This window comes from Chanodichthys erythropterus, chromosome 12 (genome assembly GCF_024489055.1).
Source record: "Chanodichthys erythropterus isolate Z2021 chromosome 12, ASM2448905v1, whole genome shotgun sequence".
NCBI lineage: Eukaryota > Metazoa > Chordata > Actinopteri > Cypriniformes > Xenocyprididae > Chanodichthys > Chanodichthys erythropterus.
This window is the reverse complement of record NC_090232.1, coordinates 38680885-38696879: the sequence shown is the minus strand read 5'-3', so window position 1 is coordinate 38696879 and position 15995 is coordinate 38680885.

The window sequence follows — 15995 nt, the reverse complement described above, 5'->3', positions numbered from 1 at the left end:
TTCGGAACAGCTGGTAGTGTAAAAGCAGTCTGCTACCACCATGGAGGGCACAGACTGAGAAACCCCCCAGGCAGAATAGAACCGCCCCCCAAACACACACACACACACGGCTCCAATTATTGCACAATTCACTCGCTGCCGAGAGTGACAATCCTGACATCCAGAAAGAAAAAAGCTCTTGTTGCTTTGCAGCTATCACACACACATGGATTGCTTGAATAACCAGACAATAATGAGAGGAGAGCAAAGGAGGTTTATACTGGCATGGAGGGCAACTCATCCAGACTATCCAATGACACATTCCAACCCATCCACTCCCCCTTCACCCCCTGCTCTTTCCATATATCCATATATCTTTTCAAGGACTAAGAATAACGGAGCGTAAACCTTTTTACCCACGCTCACGTAGACGTACACCAACCAGGAATAACCACAATAATAGCAGCACGCTGTTTGCAGCCCCAACTTCAGCTCCAACTCTGGGTCTACTCGTTTTTCGCACACCCACCCCCCTCGAACAAAAGAGATAAATAAAGTAAGAAAGGCGAATAAAAAAAAATAAAAAAAAGAGTGATCTGGTGCTGAAGGAAAAGATACAGTATACTCACCCCCTCTCTTTCTCTGTCACTCTATCAGCCCCCGTGTACGAGCGTCTCCTCCTATTTCTCTCGCTCTTCTCCCTTTCTGTGTGCCCTCTCACACACAGCAGCCATACAAAAACACGTTCAGGATCATTTGGGTTTTCATCATTTGTTTCTTCTCTTATTTCTCTCCAGGCTTTTGTACCCCTCCCTTTTGTCCGTGCTGGCCCAAAAAGTGCACACACATCCACACAAAGGGCTGCTCTTCCCTGCAGTCCCTGGTCCCCTTCAGCATCTAGACACTAGGACAACATCAAAGCAACTTGGGGGGAACACTTCAGGGGCCTATTGTCTCCAGTCTGATCGTTTTTTCTCGCCTCCGTCCCCCCCTTCGCTTTTGACGCCACTTGGTACGGTCCAGGCATTCAAGCCAAGCAGCTTTCACACATGCAGGGGAAGCTTGTCTCAGGCAATTGCTGACAAGCTACAAACAAGGCAGCCATCCCCCTTCACTGCACACACACACACACACACACACTAGTGTGTTAACAACTCGTTTCTCTCGCTGAGACTCAAGCCCTCTCTTACCGGACGCTGTTGAGGCCAATAACATCATTCAACACCCCATATCTCTCTATCCTACTATCTCGAAGTGTGAGCTTCAGCATTGGGGAGGCTACTTTGAAACTGTCTTGGCAAGCTATAAGAAACTACAGAATACAACTACAGGTTATGTTTTTGGGGAAAGAAACTACACAAGCTACTTACAAAAAAAGGAGCGATACAGGGGCGAGGGGGTGTACATATATTAAATAGCTTGTCAAATGATCAGACTATATCATTATAAAGAGCAGATACAGCTATCAATATGGTTAAAGGCATCAAATGTAATATATTAATACAAATGCTGTTAAAGTTAGACAGTTCACATATGCAATTAAAGAGTTAGTTCACCCAAAAATGACATTTCTGTAATTACTCACCCTCATGTCGTCCCAAACTCGTAAGACGTTCGTTCATCTTCAGAATACAAATTAAAACAAAATAAAAATAAAGGTAGAGAAGAGATTGTTGAATAAAGCCGTTATGTTTGTTTTGTTTTTGCGCACAAAAAGTGTTCTTGTCACTTTATAACAAACCACTGTAGTCACGTTGACTATTTTAACCTTGTCTTTACCTTTCTGGACCTTGAATAAAGGTAATTACGTTGCTTTCTATAGGAGATTAAAAAAACCTCGGATTTCATCAAAAATATCCTAATTTGGATTCCGATGATGAACGAAGGTCTTAAAGGGATAGTTCACCCAAAAATGAAAATTTGATGTTTATCTGCTTACCCCCAGTGCATCCAAGATGTAGGTGACTTTGTTTCTTCAGTAGAACACAAATGATGGTTTTTAACTCCATTAACCGTTGCCGTCTGTCAGCCGTATAATGCTAGTGGATGGGAACTTCTACTATAAGAGTAAATAAAACTTGCATAGACAAGTCCAAATGAAACCCTGCGGCTTGTGACGACACATTGATGTCCTAAGACACGAAACGATCGGTTTGTGCAAGAAACCGAAAAGTATTTATATCATTTTTCTACCTCTAAAACACCACTATGTCCAACTGCGTTCAGCACTCAGTTAGTGAGGTCTGATCACGCTCTGACAGCGGCAGTGATGTCTCGGGCTTATACTTCAACGAGTGCTAGACATCACTTCTGTTGACAGAGCGCAATCAGACCTCACTAACTGACTGCTGAACGCAGTTGGACATGAGCCGCAGGGTTTAATTTGGACTTGTCTATGCAAGTTTTATTTACTCTTATAGTAGAAGTTCCCATCCACTCGCATTATTTGACTGACAGACGGCAACGGTTGTAGTTAAAAACCATAATTTGTGTTCTACTGAAGAAACAAAGTCACCTACATCTTGGATGCGCTGGGGGTAAGCAGATAAACATCAAATTTTCATTTTTGGGTGAACTATCCCTTTAATTGAATAGGTTTAATGGTGTACATTTTTATATAATGCCGTAAATCCATGTATCAAATTTTATACCAACTATTCTGTGTGATTTTTAAAAACTAAAGGTGTGGAGCAAAAAAAAAAGATTAAACATTTTAATCAACTGAGATCACTAAATCAATACAAATTAATTTATATTATAAAACGGATAGTTTTATAACAGCTGACCGCATTCCATAAGTATCGCTGCGCCACTGGGTGCGTCTGTCTTAGCCACCACTCTTAGAAATGTAAATATATGTTTGTTTACAATTAATTTTATTCATTGAAGCTTACTGCATTACGTAGAAGAGTATTGTGAGAGATATCGAGTGACCGAGTGTATTACCTGCATACAGATTTATCATTTTCCTTCAGGTCAGTGCATTGCAATCTTGTCCTTTTAACAGTTAATGGGTTTCCCCGTGCCCTGCTGACACTGACAGCGCTAGTCAAAGCATTTGTCATTTGCGTCTTGTTCCGTGTTCACAACAAGTTTCAATATAAAAGTCTTTGCGACTGAGTGACTCGCTCATAAAGACAAGCTTTGTCGCCATCTAATGGCTGAATAAATGTAACTTCTGTTGCTGTTCACAGTCAGGGACTATTTTTTCCAGCGGATGGAATCATCAAATAGTGTGTTCCACCACAAACTCACACCATTATTTATGCATTATTTCTAATTGGCTCTCAATATTAATCTGGAATAGGAAACAATATTTTAGCAATGAAAATTTACACAACCTTTAAATTAGTTGTGTTGTTACTTTTAACATTGGTGGGTTTACTCAAGTCTGACATGTGAACATACACGTCTATGGCTTGTCGGTAGGCTTATGGGATACAAGAGCTTTCTCTTTCTTCCTTTCCCTCTTTCTCTCCATCTCTGTTACTCATGTAGCTCTCAGGGAGTGAAAAAAAACACAAGAGGGGGAGAGGGGGACGAGAAAAGTGAGATGGGAAGGGGGGTAGGGTGGGACGGTATTCGTGCTCTCATCTGGCTTCTATAGCAGTAGGGAGAAAAAGAGAGAAACAGAGGGTCAGGGGCCGCAAAAGTAGGGAGAGAGAGAGAGAAGGAAAAAAAGGGTGATGTGAAGGTGGGGGAAGGAGGAGGATTAAGGAACAATGAATCCCAGACCCCAAACTGAGGGGTAAGAGTTCTCAAGTTGTGGGCCGTTAAAATCATGTCTCAATGTGAAGCCCTCGTCTTGCTCCAACTCAAAACAAACATTTCAAAAGTTGCTTGTTTTCAAATAGCCACAAAGTGAGATACATTAGAGCAGTGTTTACCAACCTTTTTTGTCTTCTGAATACCCAACTCAGTAAGGCTACTGAATATCGCTTAGCATTGTCATTAATAGTGCTTATTTTCAATTATTTTCTCATTAAAATGTTTTACAAATGAGAAAGTAATTTTGAATATGTAATTAAAATGAAGTGCAGTCGAGATTCCAATCTTGTCGGTAGCCTGATAACGGCAGTTTATTTTACATGGAGAGGGTCGACTCATGAGGGCTGCCATAATGAGATAACATGACCAGCTTTTCTCTATAAACACCCTTTTTAGACATATTTGCTCACTGAATAAATTAACCATGACTGACTAATGCATCCATACCATTAAATAAAACAATAAAATGCACTAAAGTGGCCATTATTACAATAAATCGCTTTTGAACAAAAAACATCCAAAGTAGCACATATATACTGCTGCAAGTGTCAACCACATAATATTTGTGTAAATACTTCATGGAAGTGAAAACTCTGTCATCATTCACTCACCCTCATGTCATTCCAAACCTGTACTTTCCTTCTTCATGGAACTTAAAGATATTTTAAGAAATGGCTTTGTGTTTTTCAGTGGGCTCCACTGTTTGGTTGTCTATTTTCTTTTTGTGTTCTGCAGAAGAAAAGGTCAAACATGTTTGGAAACGACATGAGGGTGAGTAAATGTTGACAGAATTTTCATTTTTGAGTGAACTATCCCTTTAACAAAGCAAAATGAAACTCTCACCCGCTGGAATCTACTTAAATATCCCCTGGGTACACTTATCCCTGGATGGGAATCACTGTAGTAAAGGACGTGAAAGAGTGAAGAGAAATGAGGGAAGGAAAATAAGCATGGAAGAGGAGGGGTAATAGCTGGGAAGTAGACAGATGTGTCAATCAGAAGCAATTGTAAGCAGATGGACACAAAGACACAACAGCCTTCCTCACAGTTTAACCAGACTCCTTACCACCGAGCCATTGTATTAAAGGTTCAACAAAAACAAATACATTAAATCATATTTACATTATAAAAGGGGGTTACTGAGAAAAAATAAGTAGTATTTGCCTGGTCACCTGATCTCATTATTAGGCTACTGAAATGACTGGATTGTTCATCTTATGTGAGTCAAAAACTCCCTTAATTTAACTGTACATCTAAAAGTACTACTTTCCTAAAAAAGTACATCAGGAATTAATCCAAAAATGTCCATTTCATTGAGGTCTGTGGATTAAGACAGAGAACGAAACAATTATTACTAAGCAGCGCCTTTGGTTCAGGACAGACTGTGAGCTGCACTGCAAAAAAAATGTTTTTGAGGAATAGACCCCAAAATGACCAATTCCAAATTAAATTGTTGTAAATCTTGATTAATTTTGGAGCAAAGACTTTTTTTAAAAGAAGACAATAGGCAGATTATTGTAGATATGATCAAATAAAAAAAAAAAAAAAAAAGTTATAAAAGTTTAAGAAAATGTAAAATATAAAAAATATTTTTTTTTTTATATTTTATATCAAATATATATTTTACAAAACTGTAAGAAATTCAAAGCCAAAAATCTAAACATATTGTGTTCTAAATTTTAGGTTGATATCTCAAAAAATGAGCTTTCAGCAACATTTTGTTTGGGCGCGGTACAAAACTGTTATACTAGATGAAAAGTAGACTTCATTGGTGACCACATAAGGACTCTTGCATACATGTATGAAAATTATGGAAATATATGGTTCCGATCACTCAAACCATATAATTTATTAAGTAGACATCCTATTCAGAAGTAGTATGGGTAGTTTGCCAGTATTTGATTTGAATTCAACCTCTAACACATAAAATAACACGTGCGTTTGAACGTTTTTTCTTTATATTAAAAACATTTTCAGACCATTTTATCTCAAAAAATAGAATGGATGTCATGAAAAAAAAAACAGATTTCAACCCATTTTCAACCATGATTTTTCATGTGCATCACTATTTCAAAATAAAGGTCTGAACATGCCTTACAAGTCTGAAAACATTCTTGTTGCAAATTAATAAATTACTGTTCCTCTGTAATTTGCATTGAAAATAAATATGAAAACAAGAGTTTGTAAGCTTTCAAATGATACATAGTTTGTCTATAGTTTTAAAAATATAATCCCAAAAGTCCCACCAGTGGGACGGTGACCGTTATCAAGATACATTTACTTGAGAAGCAAAATTAGCCTATGTGTTTTTTCTTACTCCACTGGCAGATGTTTTTTCTTGTTTTCAGCAAAAATCTCACTTAAATTTGATTCATTTTTCAGAAAATAAGACTTTTTTTTGTTATTTAGCATCTGAAGCTGTCGCTGGGACGGTACCCATTAAAAATGTTCCAATAAGTACCATTTAAGTACTTACGGCCTGGTTTCACAGACAGGGCTTAGATTAAGCCAGGAGTAGGCCATAGTTAAATTGGGACATTTAAGTACCTTTTATAAACATACCTTAGGAAAAAAAAAAACACTACTGTCATGCATCTTGAGACAAAACAATGGCACTGCATATTTTAAGATATGTCAGTGCAAGTTGCTTACAGTTCAAACAGCTCAAAAATGCATTTTAGTCTGGGACTAGGCTTAAGCCTGGTCTGTGAAATATGCACATTTTTGATACCAATATGTACCTTTTAAGGTACTAATATGCACTCTTTTCAAAGGGTAACAGCTTTTTTCTCAGAGTGTGGAAAACAAAAATACAGATTTATTTTTGCATCGTGCACACAAAGAGTTAATATTTAAACATGCTGTCTGGTTGCTGGTGTGGAGGACGGCAGGAGGGGGCGGAGCCACGGGACGAGCTTCCATTGAGAATTGAGCTGCCTGTGATTGAGCTGAACTATTCCAGGCCACAGGGGGAGGGTTTTAGTCTCGCATTTACCTTCCTTTCCATGCCGTGTTGAAAATGTCACATTACACATATTTTCTTATAGTCTCTAGTTAATAAATAGCTGTAAATGTGTGAAAACGACCCCTGTCTGGGTGTACCATTAAAACAACAGTCAAAAAAATCCTATCACCCCTATGATAGTATTCCCAGCATCAATGAATGGTGGTGGATTTATAGCTCGGTATGTGGAAAAATACACTGTAGATTATCATAAAGGACCAGGCTATTAAAGGAAACCTTGGAGGTTTATTATCACTGTGTTTACGATTTCAACAATCTGAGCTGCCGCAAACAGCTAAATAGTCAAAGCAATTAATTTTGTTAATGAAAAACAAAGTTTTTTGGTTTTGAGCCACGCTTCTATCCTGTTGAGACTCCAACATCTGTATCACTACATTTCAAAATGATTCTACATCAAAGAAATGCTTTGAAACTGATCTTGAGTCAGTTCAAACAGGCCGTTTGGTTTCATTTATAACACATTAACGTTAAGATAATGTGGGTTTTTTTTAAACGAGCCAGTCAACAGTGTTCATGGCAAATCTGATTTACTGGCCAGAATAAGCTGAAAATGAGGCAGTTTCTAGCTGTCATTCAGACAATCGAGGCAATTGTATCCAATCACATTCCACCGCATTACAGGCCACTGCACATTTGGATAGTGTCCAGACGTCGCTGTGAGACCTCATGCTGGCTAGGATGATCGCTAACATGCCATCAGCAGAACTCCACAGCCTCAAGGAGAAATGCATCAGACACTGGACGGCTCTGGGTGAGGAACACACATGGGATGGCAGATGCATCAGCAGGCGTTCTCCTGCTCGTTACGATAACATGCTGTTTGGTTCTGGATGCTGGGACACCATGTCCAGCACTGAAGTCAAGGGGGGCAATACCACGACATATGTCTACACATATCAGAGGAACCTTGAGAAGGAATGTGCACTGCTTCAAGGAAATACAAGGCAAGAATGTTCAAATACAATAGCATTCAAAAGTTTGGGGCCAGTAGTTTTTTGCGGGTTTTGTGAAAGAAATTAATACTTTTATTCAGCAAGGATGCGTTAAATTGATCAAAAGTGCAGAAAAGACATTTATAATGTTACAAAAGATTTCTATTTTTCAAATAAATGCTGTTTTTAAACTATATTCAGGAAAAAATGTATCAGTTTCCACACAAATATTAAGCAGCACATTGTAATAATATTTCACAATATTACTGTTTTGCAGCCTTGGTGAGCAGAAGAGACTTCTTTTAAAACAAATTACTGACCCAAATTTTTCTATGGTAGTTTATATCAAAACTAAATTCAGATACTGACTGATGTATTCCCAATTCTTTGGCTCCTTACAGTGCAAAAAATATTTTTTTGTGAAATATGTCTTATTTTCCATAAAAAATATTAAAACAAACAACTTAAAAACAACAAATACTAGAAGTAAAACTGCATAAGAACTTAAGACTTATATTTATGCAAAATATCTTGAATTAAGTTGGCGTTTTTTCTTGTTTTAAAGGTGCCCTCGAATGAAAAATTTAATTTATCTTGGTATAGTCAAATAACAAGAGTTCAGTACATGGAAATGACATACAGTGAGTCTCAAACTCCATTGTTTCCTCCTTCTTATATAAATCTCATTTGTTTAAAAGACCTCCGAAGAACAGGCGAATCACAACATAACTGTTACGTAACAGTCGGGATCATTAATATGACCCCAATATTTGCATATGCCAGCCCATGTTCCCAACATTATGAAAGGCATTACACAAGGGCAGCCAGTATTAACGTCTGGATGTGCACAGCTGAATCATCAGACTAGGTAAGCAAGCAAGAACAACAGCGAAAAATGACAGATGGAGCAATAATAACTGACATGATCCATGATAACATGATATTTTTAGTGATATTTGTCAATTGTCTTTCTAAATGTTTCGTTAGCATGTTGCTAATGTACTGTTAAATGTGGTTAAAGTTACCATCGTTTCTTACTGTATTCACGGAGACAAGAGCCATCACTATTTTCATTTTTAAACACTTGCAGTCTGTATAATGCATAAACACAACTTCATTCTTTATAAATCTCTCCAACAGTGTAGCATTAGCCGTTAGCCACGGAGCATTATCAAACTCATTCAGAATCAAATGTAAACAATATAACAGTATAACAATATACAATACTCACATAATCCGACGCATGCATGCCGCATGCATGACGAACACTTTGTAAAGATCCATTTTGAGGGTTATATTAGCTGTGTGAACTTTGTTTATGCACTGTTCAAGGCAAGCGCGAGCTCCGTGGGTGTGGAGCATGAGAATTAAAGGGCCAGTGTACCCTGAATCGGCTCATTTCTAATTATGCCCAAAAATAGGTAGTTAAAAAATTTTTTTTAAAAAATCTATGGGGTATTTTGTGCTGAAACTTCACAGACACATTCAGGGGACACCTTAGACTTATATTACATCTTTTTAAAAAAAAGTTCTAGGGCACCTTTAAAGCTGCATTCCGTAAGTTTTGCCTCTTTGTCGCCATCTCTGTTTGAAACCTGCAATTGCAGTTATTTGCAGAATTATCATCTTTATGTGGGTTGTGCATTGGCACGTCTCCTCAGTGCGGATGAATATAATGTTTGCTGTCAGTCACCACACCGGTGTGGATATTGTACTTCGGAATCACAGATTGTAGTCTTGAAGTATGACCAAAATAAGAATTTTCACCGGAAAATGTCTGAACAAGTAAGTTACATGTCTGCCACTTTTGTTCTGACCACCTGAGAAAAAAGCATTAGCCTACAATAAATCACGTTGCCAGTGGTGATTAAATCTAACGATCGCTTAGCTCAGATCATGTCAAAATTATTATATTACCTGCTCTTATTATAATACATTATTACAAGCTTACCGTTGTGAATAGGGCTAAGGTAAGGAGATAGTTTTGAACACTGGCTGGTTATGTACTTGCTCAAAAATTGATTTTGGATCATTTCTAACCCCAAAAAAAGTATGTGTTTAAAACAAGAAGAAAAAAAACTACGCAAATTTAGGATATCTCAACATATTCTCAAGAAAAAGTATAGGATGTTTACAAAAACTGATTAAAAAAGGCAAATTGTATTTGCTTTATTGCTTCTTAGCATTCATCCTCTTCTTTTTCCTCGAAGTCTGGTTTAAACTCTTCAAGGGTAAATTGACCAAGAGATTTTAGATATTACAAAAGCATGAAGATATTTCCTTTTCATTGTATCCTTGATAAGAGATGATGTAATGGCCCTTTAGTGCTCATATCGGACCAGCTTGACCTTCTTGACAGAAACTGCAGAAATCTTGTATCACAGAGCAACTTTTACCATCACGTATTTTCCATCTATTAAGGTAGTTGAATCCTGGCTGGATGAGGTAATAATGGCTCTCATGCGGAACTGCCACCACAGAATTACTGTAGATCAGGGGCCGTATTACAGAAACTTCCTATCTTTACTTAAGATCTGACAAGTTCTAACTCAAATCACCATGGTAACCGATCAGATAAGATAGGATTTTGCAAAAGTTTCTAGTTTTTATACAACCTTGACTTGTGGCGTCAGAAATGGGAGAATGGGGCTAGTTATCTCAGCGTAATTTACACACAAACACTTTATACAATACCTAAATAGAATATTTGTCAGCCAAAATGAAACCTTATACACTACTATAACAATGCAAGTCTTTTCTGTTACATTTGATCAATTCAATGTGGCCTTGCTGAATAAAAATATTGATTTCTTTAAAAAAAAAAATTAAAAAACTTTTCCTGGGCAGAAATGGTGGAAATATTGAATAGTTTTTTTAGGCCAAGACTTATGTGCCCATTCTGAAAGATATTCACTGCATATGTTAAAGTCTCTTTCTATCTACCCCTCGACTCTAGTGGTGTTTCTAGTAAACCGATATGAGATGGATGGCAAGTATGTGGCCCGTTGTGTCCTCATTACGACTTCAGATCTGTGATGTGACCGTACAGCCAGGAATTCAATCATGTTCTTACTCCCGAGTGATGCTGCTACTGCTTAAGGGGAGCAGAAAAGGCTCAAGAATGTTCCCAATGCTACATATGTGTTATTTAAACATTATATAAAGGCTACAGAAGTGTAATCACTTTATGGCATCTTGAGGAGGAGGAAAAGGATGCTCAGCTTTGGAAAGAATTGATGCTGTATTATCGTCAGTACTGATACAAATTATTGTGCACACTGATTCTTGTTCTGGTGCTTTTTTTGTGTCTTTGGTTATAATAATAGCAAGCATAGTGTAAATAATTTAATGTTTTCTTATATATTTTCCAGACAGAACATGCATTTAACTGTGTTTTAAAATCTGTACTGAAGACTGAGCGTCCCCTTGTGGACATCTGGGGAAACGCATTTGAGTATAACATCAAGATTTAGGTCAAAATTTACTGACAAGCTACCAGTGTTGACACAATTACTCTCTTTACTATACATTCAAAAACCGATAGTAAATTTTACCAAATAATTACTGTCATTTTATACCTGAAATTGAGGTAGAAAGACTTAAATAGTATTTTAAATAATTCAAATTTACTTCAGTAATCTTTATGACTATGATTTATTATTATTATTATTAATAATAATCTTTTCCACATTTTAAAATAATAGTTACATCAAACACACCTGAAGTTAGATGCAATAGACGTAAGAGACGTAATTGCTTGCAACTGTTGACGGGTGGAAAGTATTTGAGTCTCTATTTTTATCTAACAAAAGCACAACCAAAACAGCATATTGCCAGGTATGGAGTCAATGCAATCTTGCTTCCTCAGAGACCACTTTACTTCCTATCTTTTAAAGGGCACACTTGAATGAATCATTGTGTGAAAATAGCTAAACTGTGAAATTATCTCGGATAAAATTAAGTTAAATACCAGTCCTATGGAGAGGTTTCCAGAAAAGAGATGACAAGAAATCACCCAAAACTCAAAGCATTTACAACAGCACCCTTATAAACAACTCTCGCAGGCCTAGTATATGTTGAGATGGATTGATGTTAAGTGAGGAGTGAATTTGAGCTGTCTGATAAGCCTAATCTTGAATAACTCCACTAATGTGACTCCATTAAAATCCATTTTGAGACCCGGATCTGGCTCAGCGTGTGGGCCATAAATCAACATGCAATGTTTAGAGGAGGTAAAGATCACCAAAAAAAAAAAAATCACATAACCCTTGGGATATTATTACAAAATAGTAATTGTGTAAGAAATGGACCTTTCTAATTTTGCAAGTAAAGAAAAATGGCTGACTTCTGGACCTATTGACTTGACTGATTTGGGTTGGGTATCTTTTTATTTCTCATTTTCCAAGTCTATTTCATGTTGACCTCCACCAACATTCTGCATGAAATAAAAAGTCATGTGAAAAAAAATTTATAATGTCAAAACAGTCTAGATCATCCCACAGTGGTTATTAAAATTGAAAAATTCTGTAATTGATTACTCGCCCTCATGCCATTCCACATCCGTAGGACCTTCGTTCATCTTCGGAACACAAATTAAGATGATTTTAGTAAAATCTGAGAGCTTTCTGTCCCTCCATAGAGATACAATGCAACTACCACTTTCAAGCCCCAGAAAGGTAAAGACATCTTTAAAGTAATCCATGTGACTACAGTAGTTTAAACTCAATTTTCTGAAGTGTCACGAGTGCCTTCTTGTGTAAAATTTATCCCTTTATTTACAACATACACTCAAAAAACATAAAATGGAAAGGATTTCCACACGATTAAGTTGCTTTATTTCAGCATTATGCAATTCTGTTATTCCAATTTGACGTACGTTAGGTTTTATTAATTTATTAAGGTTGATTTAACTTATGTACTATGGTTGGGTACAGCTTAATTTAATAGTGTCAGCCCAGCTAATTTGCAATGTTTTGGAAAATAAATAAAAAGAAATAAATAAATAAATAATAAATTGTTTTCATATACATTGATTTTTACAATTAACTCTTGTTTAATTTTGTGATTTACATAACTTTTGTGATGTTCTGTGTTAGAAATCTAGATGTGATACTGGATTCATCCTAAATTACCTTAAACAAAATCATTGTAAAGCCTAAATTGATCATAAGTCCATTGGTGGCAATGGTTTTACAATCAACATAGGCTTACAATGCTTTTGGGAAATGCAACCCATAGCACTACCACAGTGATTAATTTCTTATTAAAGTAATTTGAAAGTTTGTCAGCAGGTCCTCAACCCAAGCACAAGTGCAACAATTCACCACAATGGTAACCCCAAAACGATTAATTAACAGAAACTTTTAAATACCAGCATAATAGAACAGTAAACATTAAAAAAGTCTTTTCATTTTCTCATCTTCCTAAAAACTGCTTAACTTTATTTCAACATTTACACTCCTAGTTCAGCCCCTTTGCAAAGCATGATGGGAAGTGAAAATCCCTCATGAAAACGTGCGCATGTGCGTTGCATTGACGCGCTGAGTCTGAACACAACACGTACAGTATGTGTCACTTTGCAAATCAGTATTTTCTAAAATAAAGCACTTGTGTCGCGCCATAACACTAAACCACTGTACTCACATGGAGCACTTTAAAGATATCGTTCCTAGCTTTCTGGACCTTGAAAGTACAGTAGTAGTTGTGTTGGATCTCTGTGGAGGACAGAGAGCTTAATTTGTGTTCTGAAGATGAACAAAGGTCTTACGGATTTGGAAGGACATGAGGGTAAGTAATTAATGACAGAATTTTCATTTTTGGATGAACTAACCCTTTAAGACAAACACTACATGAAGGTCCCAATTAGGACCTAAGGAACTTTTAACTTTCTAGGACTTTCCAACCATCAATTGAACAAAGAGACCAATATGCTGATCTGCAGAACCTGTTACTTTTAGATGTTTTTTTTTTAATTTCGAGAGAATCAAGTACCCTATATAGTGAAGGGAAAAGATCTTGAAGAGAAAAGGGATCTTTGCTGAACCTAACGTCATTGAAGAACCTTTATTTTAAAAGCGTAACAATCATCAACTGTTTTTCCCATACTTTTCAAAATTTACAAACTTCGGCAAAATCTTTTACTTCTTACCAGTTTGATTTTGATGGTCCGACCAGAGATGGATCCTGGAATCAGCAACTGAATAACACAACAGCAAATCTGGAACTGGCCTGGACCTCGTAACCTGGCATGACCGAAGGATCCAAAAGATTTTGACAGATCGTAAAAGAATATGTTCTAGAATCTAGATCCAAGCAAAGCCTGGAGCTTTCAAGCTTCAAATATCACTGTAAAAGTAGTCCATATGACTCATGCACTATAGAACTGACTCAAGTCTTGTGAAATGGTTCAAATAATTCACTGAAAAGATCCAACTCCAAAGACCAATTCATTATCAAATCAGACATTGTAGTTCCACTTTAAGAGCTCATAAGAGAACTCAAAAAAAAAATAAGTTATTTATTGGCATCGATGGTTCCATGAAGAACCTTTAACATCCACAGAACTTTTCCATTCCACATTCTTTATAGTGAAAAAAAGGTTCATTAGATTATTCAAATGTTCTTCACACTAAGAAAAAGGTTCTTTAGGGAACAAAAAATGGTTCTTCTATGGCATTGCTGTGAAAACCCTCTTTTGGAACCTTTATTTTCAAGAATGTATGGCAAGATTTTTGGTTAATTTTGTTGTTTGGCTTCAGAATATACAGTAGTGCATGAGTCATATGGACTAATTATATGTCCAATATGGTTCTTTGTCATTTTGGAGCTTGATTGGCTGTTTACCCTATTCACTTTCATTATATTTATAAGTACTGGCTAGTGTGATATTTTTTGTTAAAGAAAATCAAATTTTTACAGAAGGAGGAAAGTCATACAGATTAGGATCAATATGAGGGCGTTTAATGACGACTTTTAGGTGAAACAGTCCTTTAAATCACTGTATTACCAGGCTATGACACAGCTATGCCACTGCTCTCCAAGACATTACATCTGACTCTTGTTATGCCCTGGCAGGGCCAGTGTAATATTTTGGTAACCTTAGGCATCTAATGAGCCTGGTTGCAATAAGACAGTCATGTAAGCTTCCTAAGAGTCATCCATTTATAACACTGACAGGTGTTGCGTGAAATTCGGCCTCTCCATCAGCTGGTAGGTAAAGAGTCTAAAGAACTGACATCTGCTGGGGCAATTTTGCCTGGGTACACTGCAAAAAATGCTGTTCTTACTGTGAATTTTTGTCTTGTTTCCAGTCCAAATATCTAAAAATTCTTAGATCAAGAAGCATTTTCTTGACAAGTAAAAATAAGTCAAAATTAAGTGAGTTTATCCTTAAAACAAACAAAATAATCTGCCAATGGGGTAAGCAAAATAATCTTAATCCAAATTTATTTTTGGTTTAACATAAGATTATTTTGCTATAATTTTTACTTGTCAAGAAAATGCTTCTTGATTCAAGAACTTTAAGATATTTTGACTAGAAACAAGACAAAAACTCTAACAGCATTTTTTGCAGTGTAGCGTGTTGTATTAACATAAAAAAAAAAATCTGTATGAACACTACTTTTCAAAAGTTTGAGGTCCGTAAGATTTTTTTTTTTTTATGTTTTTCAAAGAAGTCACTCACCAAGTTTGTTTGATCAAAAATTCCTGTAAAAACAGTAATATTGTGGAATATTATTACAACTTAAAATGGCAATATTCTACTTGAATATGTTTTTAAATGTAATTTATTCCTGTGATCAAAGCTGAATTTTCAGCATCATTACTCCAGTCTTCAGTGTCACATGATCCTTCAGGAATCATTCTAATATGATGCTCAAGAAACATTTCTTATTAATAGCAATGTGTTGCTTAATATTTGTGTGGAAACCATGATAGCTTTTTTCAGGACTCTTTGATGAATAGAAATTTCAAAAGTTCAGCATTTATTTGAAATAGAAATCTTTTGTAACATTATAAATGTCTTTACTGTCACTTTTGTTCAATTTGATGCATACCTGCTTAATAAAAATATTAATTTCTTTCTCTCTTTAAAAAGAAATTTAAAATACTGACCCCAAACTTTTGAACAGTATGTACCCTGAGAAGTGCTGGGTGTTGGGCGTTGGCCCAAAACAAATTGGACTGATTGAGAAGAGCTTTCATTCACTGTGGTTAAAAGTAGATTTGATTAATAGTGAGAGTGACAGTTTAAGAGGTAGAGGAGGATGTGTTGAGGTCAGAAATAAGAT